The 13,257-nt window shown below is 42.0% G+C and overlaps 1 protein-coding gene across 3 annotated transcripts in view; it reads left to right on the top strand.

Moving 5' to 3' along the window:
- ROBO1 (roundabout guidance receptor 1) overlaps positions 1-13,257 on the top strand; it is a 1,916,411-nt gene that overhangs the window by 852,556 nt on the left and 1,050,598 nt on the right. The window lies entirely within an intron of this gene.

The raw sequence follows: 13,257 nt of genomic DNA, 5'->3' as shown, positions 1-13,257 counted from the left end.
CCCTTTAGGGGGGTGAGAGGGGGGTGAAGTTGGCACTAAATCGATCTGCCAGGATATTGGCAATATCCTTGCAATCAGTATATTTAATGCCATTCTGTTGTAGCTCAAACCATATCTGAGCATTGCCATTTAGATTATTGACATAACTATAGCATGCCTTGTGGTTGTCTTTGGAATCTTTGGCAATTTTATTTTCTTAACTAGGTTTGGAAGATTTTATGAGGGATCTCAGTTTCTTACTGAGGCTGGTAAGGGAGTTTTTTGCATCCTTGGATTTTCCTCTTTTCTGCAACAGTTTATTTCTTCTGTTGTATAGTTTGTTTATGGCAGGGGACCACCAGATTGGCTTCCTTTTTTGGAGGAGAGCATCTTGGTTCTATTTGGGATGGCACAATTCATGTACAAGTGGATGTGCTCATACAGTGCCTTAGTGTAGGATTCAGCAGTCGAACTTTCAGCTCCCGTCTGCACGGGTGTCATGAAGTTTGTGACTTGAGTAGCATGAAGTTGGCTTTGGAGAAGTTTTTTACAAAGGTTTCCTTACTGGGGGGTGGGGGTGGGATGCGGATGTCAAGGGTGATTTGCTTGTGGTCAGACCTGACCAGTGAGCTCACCTTACAACAAACCCGGTACTATAAAAGCTACCACAGTAACTGCTCAAAGGTGTTTAGGCATGTTGAGTAGTGGACACCTTTGGACAGTTAACGTGGTAGTTTTATAGTACCGGTTTGTTGTAAGGTGAGCTATTTGTGTAGGCCTCTCTCATTTGTATAAAGGCATACCAGTTTAAGAGTGCAAAGGAAGGTACTGACCCCTGTTACTAGTGATTTTGGATGATCTGGACCGGTGGACACCTTCAAGTCGACTGGCAAAGGAAGACTGATCAACCATGGGAAGATCGAGTTCCTTTGACACCTTTTCTTCCCGGGGTGGATTAGGTTTGCAGTCACTCTTCTAGCGATTCCTAGTAGAGATGCAGGTTGGCACTAGGAGCAGTAAAGTTAGGGGAGGCAGAGAGAGTAGTATAGGGTGATGCCATGGTGTGCGTGGTCTGCAGAGAAAAAAAAGTGTCAAATTAAAAAAGGTATTTGGAGTCTCAGCCTGCATGCATTGAATTATTGCTTTGTTCTGGGTTCAGGCACTGCAAAGGTCCATTTCATGCTTTAAAATATCACTTATCCCAAGCCGGCACAGAACACTTAGAGGTGTACTGTTAGACAACACCTCATACAGAGGGGAAGTATACTGACGAGGATTTACTCATAGCGTGGGGGTCGGTTGGGGAATAAGGAAGAGAAAACAGAAGCGAAGGAGGACGGAGTTGACACCATAGAACTAGAGCCATGAGTTGAGGGCTCAGAGTGAGGTGGGTTGAGGGTCTGCCAAGGAGTATAAGGGCTTGTAAGTTAAAAGAAGAGTTTAGACACATGAGACAGGACTCTCTAAAACTTTTAGTCCAAAGTCTAGCAAAGCAATATCATGCATATTGGACTACCTTGATGACTTGTGCGTCTTTCATTTTTTATGGGAAGTGGTGGGGTTGGGGTTTGGCATAATGGTAAATATATTTACCTTACGAGCAAAAAATACAAGGTCTGATTCTCAGGCCCCTTGGGGTCATTAGCCTAGTAATTGCCAATGAACCTAAAAAAAAAAAGCAAACCCAGAATTGTCCTGTGACACCTGTGGGTGACATTGTGTATTCGAGATTTTGTACCTAGATAGGTGATTCATATCCAACAGTGTGGAACTAGTATAACTGTGTGTGTGTGTGTGTGTGTGTGTGTGTGTGTGTGTGTGTGTGTGTGTGTGTGTGTGTCTAATGTCATGTACAAATGGCTTCAACAACATGTGGTGTGTACTCTTCCACAGAGGAGAGACATTTACAAGGTTTAGGGGTTGGCATATTCATCAAGTTGCTTACCTCACAGACACAAGGTATAGGCTTTGATTCTCACCTTTGAAAAGAAAATGAGTTGGGCTAAAATAGCCCACAAATGCAGCTAGCTTAGTGTTTACCTGTGAACCTACAAGATGTTGGAACTGTCTAACCCAAGTAGCGGTTGACTTCTGGCATGTTAAAAGTACTCAACATTATTGATCAGATACCTTACAGACTTTCATTTTGAGGTGCACAAATTTGTAAAGTGTGTTTTGAAGATTTGTTCTTCTGGGTGAAAGGCAAGAATGTCAAGTTTATTTGGGTATAATGATAGGCATCATCTTCCAGCTTTTTTTTAATTCACTGTTTGTTATCCCTTCCATTTGACGTGGACATTTACTATGTAGTTTTGTATTTCATACATTCCAGTTCCTGTAGTCCCTATTTGTTTTGAGAAAACTTCAAAACTGTTGGAAAAGTTTTATATCAGATAAAGTTGATGGTCATTTTTAAGGATTTAGCTGTCATCATCACATTAACATTTTCTACCCATAAAACAGACTTGGTTGCTCTTCCCAGTCCTGAAACTGAAATTTGAGAAGTTTTTTCAGAGAAATCTATAGTAACAATCCATTATGTAGGGATTATATATGTGTCAAATTATATTTAATATTTTTTCTTCCTGAATTTTTAATTACATTTCTGCTTTTACTCCTCAGTCCATTGTGGACCTTCACCCTTGTCCTAGTACCTTTCTTCAGTCTTCAGCAACTTGATCTCCAAAGTGATTGACTGGTATACCCAGACTGGGAACTGTGATTGGCTGGTATACCCAGACTGGGAACTGTGATTGGCTGGTATACCCAGACTGGGAACTGTGATTGGCTGGTATACCCAGACTGGGAACCTCCTCAGTGATGGTAACTTGTGCGTAACTCTTGGGAGGCACAAAGAGAGAGGTGTGAACATCTTAGTAAGGTATCCCAAGTTGCTGTAGAGATTTTTTTTCATTGGTTTAGTCTTAACCCAGTTTCCATGCACCTCACCTGAAATAACATTAGTCTTGTAAACACGTATATGTTGTCATGTGCGTGGCCATCCTGGAAATGTACACCCACAATTCCACTCCTTATTTTGGCTGCTTGAACTAAACTCTACCTTTCACAAGGAGCTTAACCAAGAGGGGAGCAGAGTGTCCCTATTCATCAGTTTGTTTGAACTTGCTGAGTTTGAGTTGCCAGTGTTTCTAATGGGGGCCTCCCTCTATGTTAGTAAAACAGTTATATGAGCATGCATTTGTCAGGACAGGCTACCATCTTAAGAGTGTATTATTAAAATGGGCTTCACCTTATTAAAAAAAATTGTCGAGGTAAATCCAGTTGCTTCAAAAAATGCTTCTACAAAACGAGACTAAGACTGTCTCTTATAATAGTTTGTAGACAGGCATAAAGTATAGCAGTTCCACAGTTCACTTTCTGTTCATTGCATTTTTTAAATGCTGCAGCGATTGTCAGCAGTTCATTCGTATTGCCTTTAGGACAGTGCACAACTGGCAAAAAGCATTTCATATGCTTAGCCCATTCTGTTTATGATTAGCTGAGAATGGGCGATATATAATAAACACTTGCCACGTCTTTATTCTTTTTTGCAAGGCTCTCAAAGTGTTATTGTTACTGGAAATGTAGGCTTAGAATTGACTTCAGTGCAGGCTTGGAACAGCTGAAACATGTTCTGCCATTCCGTGGTTGTAATACACATTTGCAGTACCTGCAATGTTGCCAGAGTGGGCATGTTCAAAGTTTGCATCTATTATAACATGTTTTCAGAATGCTCAGTGCTGCTTGGAGTTAACTGCGAGTTCACCGATACTTTTCGAGAAATCATAGGAAGATACTAGGCATTTGGCTATTATAAGCCTAGCCAAGAATTTTGTCCATATTCCCTCAAAGTCAGCACCTGTTTCCCCTGTCCTTTTTCCTTCAGGCTACAAAATGAATGGCGATTCAGTGATATGGAATGTAGGAAACCATACTAACAATGAGTATATTAAAAGGATCCGCATTTCAGATCAATACAGTTACTGTCACTTATGAAAAAACTTAATTGTCACAGAAAGCAGCAGTGTTGTATTAAATAGCTTGGTATTTGTATTGAAATAGAGACAGACTTGAACAAGGAACAGGATTCTGAGTACAGAGGTAAAGAAAATATAAGTGACATTCAAGAAACCATTAATGGAAATAACTAAAGAGCAAAGGCATTGAATAGGGGTTACATGCATGGAGTCTGTTTACTAGAGAATAAGAGAGTAATGGGGATTTTTTGTGCTAAAGTGATTTAATTTGATATTTTAGTCTTGTAGTTTGTATTTTATCTCAAACCAAAGGATATAGACACAGAAAGACTGTCCATATCATTAATGAAAAGAATGTTGAAAACTTTAATGTTTTGATCCAGAAAACATTTTGCTTAAATATTCCTTAGGAGACTGGTGCCCTGCTTTGTATTAATCACTGAAGTCCAGGTGAGTGTTCACAGTTTGTTTGCTCCAGTTTTTTTTTTTACTTTGGAGGTAATGACACCAGGGACGTCGGTAGGCATTATGACTGTACGCATTTCAGTACAGTTTATTTGGAGTGTTGTGTGTGTGTGTGTGTGTGTGTGGGGGGGGGGGGTAGAATCTGGCAGTCAGCAGCATGCATACCAATGGCTGCTGAATGGTCCCGCTTTAGTTGTGAGAGAGAGAACGCGTGAGAGTAGACAGCCATAGACAGTATGTGTTTATCCACTTTATCGTCACTGTAATGTTCATTCCACCTTCCACTGATCTGGCTCTTGCCCATCTTTATAAGTGTTGCTGTAATCAGAGATCGTATATGAATGTGAGTAAATTTTTTATCTTGTTTCCTAAAGAAAATGCTACTGGTCCAGTTGTTCACTACTTTTCTTGGTTATCATTTAGTATGTTGCAGTTAATGGTGCATTTAGTGGCACAGGCAGTTGATGCAAATGAGCGTTTGTTGATTTACTAGCGTACGTACCACTCGTGTTTCCCGAGTTGCATGCTGCTTTATCTATTCCTCGGTGAACATTATCTTGCTCTCTCTCTCTTTTTTTTTTTTTTTTTATCCTATTTTAAGTGGACTTTAATCTCTCTTTGAAGTGTGCCTGGCTGGTGATTGCAGACGAGCGAGATTAAGATGCATCACGCCATGCAGCACACCCCTCTCAACTTCCCAGTATCTGGTGTTTTCTAATTCCAAATTCCAACGGTAGTGATTGAATCAATAATGAGAGTTAGATGCGCCACATACGAACGATAGTCACTGCCATAATGTTAGTTAATGGGTGTGCGTATGTGTTTCGTTGATGGATTTTACTACTGCTGTAGTGATGTGATTTTAAATGTTCCACACTACTTGGTTAATTTATTTTTTCATTGGATTTGGACTGTATTATTCCTTCAATCCAATCCAAATGCAACGAAAAAATAATTTAACCGAGCAGTGGCATGTGGCACATTTAAAATCTCACTACAGCAGTAGTAAAACAACCCCCCAAGAAACACATACGCACAGTAGGAGTGTGTATGTATGGATATATGTGGGGGAAATCTGGCTATGTTACGGACTAACGGCTGCTGTTACCAACTTTCAGAGAAGTGTGTGTGGATGTGTGTATGTGTGTAAGGCACCTCTCATCCATCCAGAATGACAAACCTTTGAGTTTCAAGCTTTATATCTCTGAAAAAATGCATGTTAATGAAATACCAGTTATTCTAAAAACTTTTTCGTTTATAAATGCAATATTTAAAACACGTCCCTCCCTGATTGTGTAAATGTACAATAAGTGTGCAGAATTGTATGCTTCGCTTTCATCAGGTGCACCAATAAGTTGCACAAAGCTAGTGACCAGGCATGTGCAGTGGAAGCTAGGGCATCTGCTGAGGAGTTTGGCTGCTTGGCAGGTTTGGAGTCAAAGAGTGATGAAGGTAAGGAGACTTGTATTGCGATGTCTACACTGGCAGGTCCGGCACTTTAATTCTGACTCAGGTGTCAGTTCTACGGACCTGACACTCCTACTTTATTACTACTTTTCTTTGGTCACTGGAAAATGTGAAGAGGTGTTTTGGTGCTATAATACCTTACAGTTGAATTATTTGCTGCCTGTAGCCTTAGTCACATTGGATTTGATGGTCTTTGGTGCCTCTCTTTAAGTATAGCCTGTACCTTTCACTTTAGATGTAATTAAGATATATGAGCTGAAAAAAAAAAACAAGCAGAAAACTTGACGTTTTTAACATCACTAGGTTTTGAGTTTTAGGATAAACTGTGAATCTGTTACTTTTCTTAAGGTACTGTTTGCAGAGCTAATAAACAAAATAGAATGTGTAAGCTATAATTTTTGTATGAAGTAGCCTCAGTAGCATTGAGATATGCAGCAATCACCAGGAGTGCCAAAAATCTGTAAAGGTTTGCATATGTTAATGGTACTTTATTTTCTCTGTTACTTTGGTTACTTTTGAATGCTCTCCTTGCATACTCTGTTACTTTGGTTACTTTTGAATGCTCTCCTTGCATACTCTGTTACTTTGGTTACTTTTGAATGCTCTCCTTGCATACTCTGTTACTTTGGTTACTTTTGAATGCTCTCCTTGCATACTCTGTTACTTTGGTTACTTTTGAATGCTCTCCTTGCATGCTCTGTTACTTTGGTTACTTTTGAATGCTCTCCTTGCATACCTCTTAATCTCTCAAAGCAAGAACTAATAATGGGGCAAAGGCACAAATAGAGACTTAAGTATTGTTCCTGGAAACTCAGATAGTTGCTGGAATAACAAGTTTTGCATTATTATGTATTTTTCTGAGGGATATAAAGTCTGAAATTCAAATGTCTTTCATTATTTATTATTATTTAAGGACTTCATTCTTCATGTTGGCATCCCACAATTCCACTGGAGTCGGTGGGGATACATGACTATGTGCTCACATTTTACCAGTGTCCCGATTTTTGGCCAGTTGTACCTACTTTTCATGGGCCAGATTTTTGATGATTCCAGGTTGAGAGGTATGAGACAGGTGAAATAGTGATGTGCACACTGCAGTTAGGTGTGTGTGCACTATATGTTTGACATTGCGTGCATACTGGAGTGGGTGAAGATCCTTTACAGAATTTGTTTCCACTTCATGCTGGGTAACCCTGAAATGGATAATTGGGCTACTGAAAATGATGGATGGTTAAATCACTGAACAACTTGGAAGTCATAAAACAAGCTTCAGAATAGCACTTGACAGAAAAATGTGAGGTGGCAAATATAGCTGACAGCAAAAAATGACGTCTAAAAGACATTTTACAGTAGTCTTGCCTGTATTACATGCGCATAAATGATATACTGCTGTATTATACAACTGACTGAATCCGTAATGTTGATGCATTCTGCAGCTGTGCTAAGTTGTTTCACAGAAAAATTGCACTTTTTTCTGTACTATACATTTAGATATTTTCTTCAGTAATTATTTTCTAACTAGATGTTCATCGTGTTACCCTGCTGCAGTCATCACACTTGGGTTATCCTGTCGTCAGGCGGTCCCGCAGTCGGCCGGAATTCCAAAGTCTTGGTCAGGCGTCGGTTGCTGTTGCCTCTTCCCTGATGTCAGTGCGCCAGGGGTATATATATTGCAACCGACGCCATTTTCTTCAGTCTTTCTTGCCACGCGGTGCCCGAAGCAGAAGCGGTTCGCAAGTGCCGGTCGGCTGACTCCTGAGATTTTCTGATTCGAATTTCAGACCGAAGTCTTCTATAAAGCTAAGTACCCTGTTGGGGAAACTTTTCTTGCCTCAGACCGATGTCAGAAAAAGTTAATAATTGTATTTCTTGTGGGAAGCAAATACCTCATAAGGATTTTCATTCTTATTGCATACCTTGTCTAGGCCCAGAACACGACATCACTTCTTGTCAGTTTTGTGCTAGGTTTAATAAGCGTACTATTAAAAGACGCTTTGATTTTGCACGACACTACTTCAGTAGGAAATTTAACTACACCATGCTGTCGGAGCAACCGACTACCGGCGTGCACAAAAAACGCAGGGATAAGGACAGACAGCCCAGGCCTAAGCCGGATTCCGAGGCCTCGGCCGATCCAGTCTCCGGTCCTCAGTGAGGCACCGATGCAGCCCCTGACTATCGCAGATCTGGAACTCGAGACCGCTGCGGAAAATTTGACGGATTGTACCAGGCCTACGCAGCCTTTTACTTCAGGCCCTTCCGACGACTTTGCTACAAAGGACGTCGGTTCTACAGAAACGCCATCGGTTTCTGAAGGCGTTTTCAGACCGACAACTCTCACCATAAAAACGTTTTCTAAGTCTAAGACTCCTTCTAAATCTAAAAGGCCTGCACTTCAGTCTCCTGTTCAAGGCCCCATGCCTAAGAAACAGATGCTCAAAATGGCTGAAGATTTGATTTCTTTAATCAGGGGTTCCCAGCCCCCTCCTGACAAAAGGCCTAGACAAGAGGAAGATTATGCATCCTCTGAGCAGATGTCCATTTCTTCAGACTCCTCTGAGGACCAAGACTACTCTTTCTCTCCTTATGAAGATTCTGATGCTGAGGACTCCATTCCCTCAGCTTCTCCTCCTGAAGACTACTCATTTGGGGAAACTTTACACACTATGAGGGAACATTTTAACTGGGAAGGTCAGGACTACTCTGATTCAAAGAAAAGGCTCAGCGAATTTCTTTTACTCCCCCAGCACAGACCACTTGCCATCCCACCAGTTTTGGACATTGTGGATGATGTCTATTTAGAATCCAGTTTCAACCCAGACTCTCTACCTCCTGCTCCGGCTAAGCCAGACAGATACTATAGAGTGCCTGATTCCCACAAATTTCTTTACAAAAGCCCTGTAGCTGACCCAGAGACTATCTCACAGGGTCCCAAGGGGGCTAAGGCTTCTATGGCTAAAAACCCAGTACCTTCCGAGAGGGATTCCAGAGCACTAGATAGGTGGGGGAAAAAGGTTTACACCTCAGCCACACTAGCTATGAGGGCACTGAATTGTCAATTTCACATGCTTAAGTATCAGCAATTTCTAATCTCTCAGTTAAAGCAAAGAATAACCTCCCTTCCTCAACAATCTGAATTGAAAGAAGTACAGGATCTGTTGCACGCCACTGAGCAGGTGGGCAAACATACCTTACAATGTGGGTTTGATTCTTTGGAGGCCTCCTGCAGAGCAGCTGTCACTGGGTCTGTTATACGTAGGCATGCTTGGTTAAAGGAACAAACTCTGCCGGATCATGTTAAAGCAAAACTACTAGATGCTCCTTTACAACAAGATGTTATTTTTGGAGTTAAGGCAGAAGAAGTTTTAAAGAAAATGGAAGATAAGGCAAAATCTATGCAGACAGTCAAAGATTTCCTACAAGTACAACCCCCTCTCTTCAGCAGAAACTGGCCAGCAAAAAATTGGTCCTTTCCAGCCACTGACAGACCACAGAGAGGTAAATACAGACGCCCAAGAGGCAGAGGACAACCACAAGCCCAGTATAAACCTCGCCAATGGGGCTCTACAGCACAGAAGGGAGGAGAAGACAGGTCTCAAACCACCAGAAGACAAACTCAATGACTTGCACCTCATCTGGCCAAGCACTACTCTCTTGGCAGCCCCCTTGGGGGGAAAACTCGCACTTTTTGCAGACAACTGGCACATTGTCACAAAGGACAAATGGGTCCTAGACATAATTCTACGAGGATACAGATTTCACTTTCACACCTTGCCAATGAAAAGAGGAATGCCAAACCTGCCACAAAATCAATGGGCAGAGGCACAAAAGCAAATTACAGCTCTCATGGACATGAGAGTCATTCAACTGGTACCTACTCGAGAGCAAGGCCAAGGATTTTACTCAAGACTCTTTCTAGTGCCCAGAAAGGACAATGCCTGGAGACCAATTCTGGACCTTTCAATTCTAAACACTTACTTACAAGTACCCAAATTCAAGATGCTAACACTACAGCAGCTACTTCCCATGTTGGGCAAGGAAGCATGGCTAGTTACGTTGGACCTCAAGGAGGCATACCTGCATGTCCCTATCAGACAAAGTTGCAGAAGATACCTCCATTTCATTGCAGGTTCAACCCATTACCAATTCTCTGCACTGCCCTTTGGCTTATCTACTGTGCCCAGAGTTTTCACAAAATGCCTGGCACCAGTAATTGCATTCTGCAGACAAAGAGGAATTCAAATATATCCATACCTGGACGACTGCCTCATCCAAGCAGAAAGCAGACATTCTGTTACATCATCTGGCCTTTGTAAAGCATCTACTAAACTGCCTGGGGTACACAGTAAACGAAAAGAAGTCAAAACTAGTACCCTCACAAAAAATGACATTCCTGGGTGCCATCTTGAATACAGCGGCCCAGAAGGCTTATCTTACGCCAGACAAGCAACTACAACTGACTCAATACTTCAAGACAACGGCAACAAAGACCCAATTAACTGCAAGAAAAATTCTGCAGGCTTTGGGCTTCATGGCATCTTGCATACTAATAATACCATTTGCAAAGCTGCATATGAGGAAATTACAGTGGTACCTAAAAAGCGTATGGTGTCAACACAGCCACATCTTGGACACAATGATATCTTTCATTCCCTGCCTACAACAGGAATTTCTATGGTGGTCACAGGCATGTCACCTCAACAAGGGTCAGCCTTTCACCTTGCCCCCAGCCAGGCAAACAATCACAACAGATTCTTCAGACTACGCCTGGGGGGCACACATGGCAGGACAATGCATTCAAGGCCTATGGACTGCAGATCAAAGAAATCTGCACATAAATCAAAAAGAGATGCTAGCTGTACAGAAAGCTCTGACAGCCTTCAAGGATCTATTACATCCAGGACAACTTGCAATAGGACGGACAACACCACAGTAATGTGGTACATAAACAAACAAGGGGGTACACATTCTTACCCGCTATGCAGGCAAGCAATGACCTTATGGAACACAGCACTGGCCTACCAAGTCCAGTTACAAGCTCAATTCCTGCCAGGACAGAAGAACACATTGGCAGACGACCTCAGCAGAAACATCAAGGATCCCCACGAGTGGAAACTAGATCCACAAATATTTGCAATGATAACTCAAAAATGGGGCCTTCCAGACATAGACCTGTTCGCCAGTCCTCAAAACTATCAACTGACAAAATTTTGTACAAGGACATTCCACCATCAAGCTTGGAAAGTGGACTCTCTCTCTTTCAGTTGGAAAAACCTGACAGTTTATGCCTTCCCTCCATTGCCTCTCCTCACAAAGGTTCTTTTGAAGGTCAAAAAGGAGAGATCACGACTGATTCTCATAGCCCCAGACTGGCCACACCAGCACTGGTATCTGCTATTGAAAAATATGTCCCACAGCCCACCATGGATATTGCCTCAAATCCCCCATTTGCTCACACAACAAAACGATCAGATTCTTCACAGCCAGCTCAAAACTTTAAATCTGGCTGCATGGCAAATCCTCTAAGCATCCAACCAGCACCTCTTTCACAAGCAGTTCTGGATGTTATTGTGGAAGCCAGGAGGCCAAGCACCAGGAAGGCTTATTCGGACAAATGGAAAAGGTTTTGTGCCTGTAACCAAGCTAAAGGCTAAGACACAATTCAGCCTTACATGCCTCACATTCTACAGTATTTAACTGAGATGTTGCACAAAGGACTTTCCTTTTCCTCCATTAAAATCCATGCTTCAGCTATTTCAGCTCACTACAACACGGATCCACCTTTATTTTCACATCCTCTTCTAAGACAGTTCCTCAGAGGGGCAAAAAACATTAGACCACCTAGGAGAGCTCCTGCACCAACATGGGACCTTAATTTTGTTCTGGAAAAACTAACGCTACCTCCCTTTGAACCAGCTTTTTCTGCAGATCTACAGTTCCTATCATGGAAGACTGCCCTGCTCCTAGCAATAACTTCAGCTAGAAGAGTCTCAGAGCTACAAGCACTAATGGCAGTGGAACCTTTCCTCATTTTTCATCAAGACAGAGTCTCTCTATGAACTAATCCTTCCTTTATGCCTAAGGTGGTTTCCAGTGTAGCTTTAAATCAAACCATCCACTTTCCCACCTTCTTCCCCAATCCACAGAACAAAGGTGAGAGACTCCTGCATTCCTTGGACATTCACAGGCAGCTTCGTTACTATTTGGACAAAACTAAGGCTTTCAGAAAATCTGACCAGCTCTTTGTATCCTATGCTACAGCTTCTCAAGGGAAGGCTATTTCTAAGCAAACCATTTCTAAATGGATAGGTCATTGCATACGTTTCTGCTATTTACATCATGGGAAAGCAGTTCCTGCTACCATTAGATCCCACTCTACCAGGGCTACAGCTACCTCTACAGCCTTTCTCAGGGGGGGGTTCCAACAAAGGAAATTTTAGAAGCTGCAACTTGGAGTTCAGTACACACCTTTACCAAACAGTACCACTTACCTCTTTACTCAAAGTCCAGGGCGGGCTTCGCCACTGCAGTTCTGCAGGGCCTTATAGCCTCCACTAACCCTCTGTGATACCTCCCCCCTACCTTAGCTTTGGGATTCAACCCAAGTGTGATGACTGCAGCAGGGTAACACGATGAACATAGTACAGTTTTGTACCTACCATAAATGTAGATGTTCGAGTGTTCACCCTGCTGCAGTCCAGGTTACCCTCCCTCCATCCCTTCTGATCTACTGGCTAAATCTCTTCTATGCCTTACTGATGTATTTGCTTATAGCTGAAGGGATTTTGTGTTTGTGCTGTGGTTACTCCTTTTGATATTAATTTCTGACCACCTTTTTGGGGGCACCTGACATCTGGGGGCCAGAAAAACTGAAGAAAATGGCGTCGGTTGCAATATATATACCCCTGACGCACTGACGTCAGGGAAGAGGCGACAGCAACCGACGCCGGACCAAGACTTTGGAATTCCGGCCGACTGCGGGACCGCCTGATGACAGGATAACCCAAGTGTGATGACTGCAGCAGGGTGAACACTCGAACATCTACATTTATGGTAGGTACAAAACTGTACTTTTTTCTTTTAAATCAGTACTGCAGTCCATATATTACTAAAAAGCTTTACAATCTGCTGTTCCACTATATAAAAATATGCCTGACTACTGTATGTAGAGAATTAGCTGTTTTTTTGCAGATTTTGTTATGTTCTTAATAAGCAGACTGTCACAGACTAAACTACTGCCTGCATTCCTGGTTATAAAACTGTTTTAAAAGATTATGATAATTTGGCATTTCTTTTTCTTTTCTTTCTATGGAAGGAGCTATTTTCCTGCACACTTTTCTTGCATAACAAGGAGAGTAAAAATGGAGCA

This window comes from Protopterus annectens, chromosome 5.part0 (genome assembly GCF_019279795.1).
Source record: "Protopterus annectens isolate FY-2018-M chromosome 5.part0, PAN1.0, whole genome shotgun sequence".
In the NCBI taxonomy this organism is placed as follows: Eukaryota; Metazoa; Chordata; order Ceratodontiformes; family Protopteridae; genus Protopterus; species Protopterus annectens.
Note: the sequence above shows the minus strand (reverse complement) of the source record. Positions and strands in the feature narration are given on the sequence as shown.